Source organism: Mustela nivalis, assembly GCF_964662115.1.
Source record: "Mustela nivalis genome assembly, chromosome: 18".
NCBI classification, from domain to species: domain Eukaryota; kingdom Metazoa; phylum Chordata; class Mammalia; order Carnivora; family Mustelidae; genus Mustela; species Mustela nivalis.
In genome coordinates this window covers 50,917,703-50,920,961 of record NC_139037.1, presented here as the reverse complement: position 1 = coordinate 50,920,961, position 3,259 = coordinate 50,917,703, and the positions used below count along the sequence as shown (strand labels likewise).

Here is a 3,259-nt window from a genome sequence, read left to right as displayed (position 1 = left end):
CCTGCCTCTCTATCTGCCTGTGGTCATGCTCTCTCTCTCTCTAACAAATAAGTAAATAAAATCTTTAAAAATAATAAAACTATAAAACACAGATTAAAAAAACACAATTCATTAATGCTGTGGGAACTATCATTAAAAATGAAGTTTTTTTTATTGAGTTGTAAAACAAGAATAAGAGGGGCACCTGGGTGACTCAGTGGGTTAAGTCTCTGCCTTTGGCTCAGGTCATGATCTCAGGGTCCTGGGATCGAGCCCTGCATCGGGCTCTCTGCTCAGCGGGGAGTCTGCTTCCCCCTCTCTGTCTGTCTACTTGGGATCTCTATCTTGCTGTCAAATAAATAAATAAAATAAAAAAGGAAATTTTCACTGAAAAAATTCTGAAACAAATATTCCATCCAAAGGATCCTTCCATATAGTTATCATTTTAAACAGATTGGACACTGAGAAAAAGCACACATTTAAAGCACTAGCATATGTTATATGGCACAAATTTCTCAGAAAATTATGGTCAGTTATTAAAATGCTCTAATAAAAATTTTATGGATAAGCATTTAAATAACATTAGAGGGTTTTTTTTAAAAGATTTTATTTATTTATTTGACAGAGAGACACAGCGAGAGAGAGGGAACGCAAGCAGGGGGAGAGGGAGTGGGAGAGGAAGGAGCAGGCTCCCCGCTGAGCAGAGTCTAATGCGGGGCTCAGTCTCAGGACCCTGAGTTCATGACCTGAGCCAAAGGCAGATGATCAACGACTGAGCCACCCAGGTGCCCCACATTAGAGAATTTTTAAAGAGAGTCTCGGGGGCATCCAGTCAGTTAAGTGCCTGACTTTTGGTTTCAGTTCAGGTTGGGATCTCAGGGTCCTGAGACTGGGCCCCATGTCCAGCTCTGCACTCAGTGCACTGTCCGCTTAAGACTCTCTCTTCCCCTCCCTCTGACCTTCCACCCTACCCACCCCTGTTCTCACTCTAAAATAAATAAGTACATCTTTTTTTTTTTTTTCTTTCACTACACAATAATTTATTACGACACAGCTTCAGAGCAAGCCTATGTACAAGCACACACTCCTGACTACCCCAACTAGGGGACCCTTTTCTTCTCCCTTGCCTTTCGGACCTCTTCTATCAAATCTTTCAGATACTGGATCTCCTTGGCTAAAGACTCTGCCCGCTCTTTCAGAGCCTCATTCTTCTTTTCCAGCTCTTTGCACTCGCCAGTGAGGGCCTCCTGCTCTGCCCTCTTCTTCTGGCGCTACCTAGTGGCTGCTGTTTTGTTCTGCTCCATTTTTTTCAGCTTCTTATCTAGTTTCTCAACCTTTACTTTTGCTGCTGTCTTCTCTCCAGGAGGATCATAGGGTTTGGGGCGGGCAGAACCACAGAGGAAACCTGGAGACAGCAAGCTCCTATTTGGAGAGCCCCTGGAGGGAGAGTGGCTATGCTGTGGGGACCCCAGATAGGACTCAGGACTCATACAGATGCCGCTATCATTATCTGAGGGGGCATGCTCCTCCTTGATGCACTGAGGGATCATGGTAATGTAAGCAGTAGAGTCTGACTTTCTATCTCCTTCAGAAATATCCACTTCACTGCCCAGCTCTAAACTAAAGGAATGATCTGGAGTGGAGGACAGCGCCCCTGGGGAGAGAGGAAGTGGTTGCAGGAAGGTAAAGGGGGCAATCTGGACTGTTTTGCGTAAACTTTCTGGAAGATGGCCAATTGGGTTCACCGTCTGGGGGGGCTCCTTATTTGTCTCCTGGACTAAGGGGTCGAAGAGATCACACGTGTCATCCAACGTGGCCAAAAGCTCATCTGGCATGGTTTCCAGGTCATTTATACTGAACAGAGAATCAAAATCAAACTCCTTCAGATCCATTTTCTCCACCATCCAATCTGTCCCGGAGAAGGCATCCTCCTTGCCGTTGTCTGAGGCACTGACCAACCCATCCACAGCCTGCCATTCGGAGGAGCCCGCCTTAGCCTTGTCGCTGGAGAACCCATGAGGTTTGAAGTGCTTGGCCACCTCCAGGTAGTCGTCTAAGAGACCTAGGCCTTCCTCAGCCCCCAAACCCGACTGGTCGAAGGGGGACATCAAGTCCCCCACCAACACCTGGCTGCTCAGGAAACTCATCTCGGCCATGTCGCGGGACTTTACTGGCATCGAGGAATGTGCTTAATTCGAAGATGTCTTTGTCGGTTACTGCAACGCTGCTGCTGAATGCCGTCAGAAGCGCCATGGCTTAAGCCGCTGGGGGGTGCCGCTGCAGAGCCTGGTGCTGCTGCCGCCGCTGCAAGGCCAATGCTGCTGCAGGCACTGCTGCCTCTAATACGCCATGGCGGCCGAGGACCCTGCGGGCATTGGAGGAGGGAAGGCACGCACTTGCGGAAAAGATCTACATAGGAGGGCGGGAGAAAAAGAAAATGCATAAGTACATCTTTTAAAAAGAGTTCCACTTTAAAACAGAATGCCAAGGTCGTAGTCTCCCTTCAGATGCAACAACAACAAACATTTCTGAATAAAGAAAGACCATGATTGTTGTAAAATATCCTGAATATCACTGCTATGTAAAATACACATTTGGGCATTAATTATACTGCAATTCAGTTACATTTTGAGAACATTATTTCAAATAGCACTTCCCAAATCCCATTTTAAGGTGTGGTCTCCTGCTTGACCTTCGCACCTCACCTGTGTCACCTGCTCTACTCTTCCCACCCACTGGAGTGTAAGACGCTTTCTCTCCAGATCCCAGGGCTCCTTGACTCCAGAATCTGGCTTAGATAGAGTGAGACTCATTTATTTTAAAAATAGGAATATGCATTTTGCTGGATTTTCTTTTTTAAAGATTTTTATGTATTATATTTGACACAGAGAGAGAGAGAGATATCACAAGTAGGCAAAGAGGCAGGCAGAGAGAGTGGGGAGGGAAGCAGGCTCCCAGGGCTTGATCCCAGGACCCTGAGATCAGGACCTGAGCCAAAGGCAGAGGCTTAACCCACTGAGCCACCCAGTCACCCCCGTTGGATTATTTTTCAACACAGCATTATCCTCAGTAGAGAAGAGAGGACATTATAGAATTCTAGAAAACAGTTTCCCAAAATACTCTTTTTTTTTTTTTTAAGATTTTATTTATTTATTTGACAGATGGAGATCACAAGTAGGCAGAGAGGCAGGCAGAGAGAGAGAGAAGAGGAAGCAGGCTCCCTGCTGAACAGACAGCCCAGTGTGGGGCTCAATCCCAGGACTCTGGGATCATGACCTGA

The 3,259-nt window shown here is 46.5% G+C and overlaps 1 pseudogene across 1 annotated transcript; it reads right to left on the bottom strand.

Annotated features, from left to right (window-relative positions):
- Window positions 1-986: 986 nt before the first annotated feature.
- On the bottom strand, window positions 987-2,412 carry LOC309852786 (cyclic AMP-dependent transcription factor ATF-4 pseudogene; annotated as a pseudogene). Its single transcript has one exon. The product of its transcript is annotated as a cyclic AMP-dependent transcription factor ATF-4 pseudogene (transcript).
- Between the last annotated feature and the right edge of the window lie 847 nt (window positions 2,413-3,259).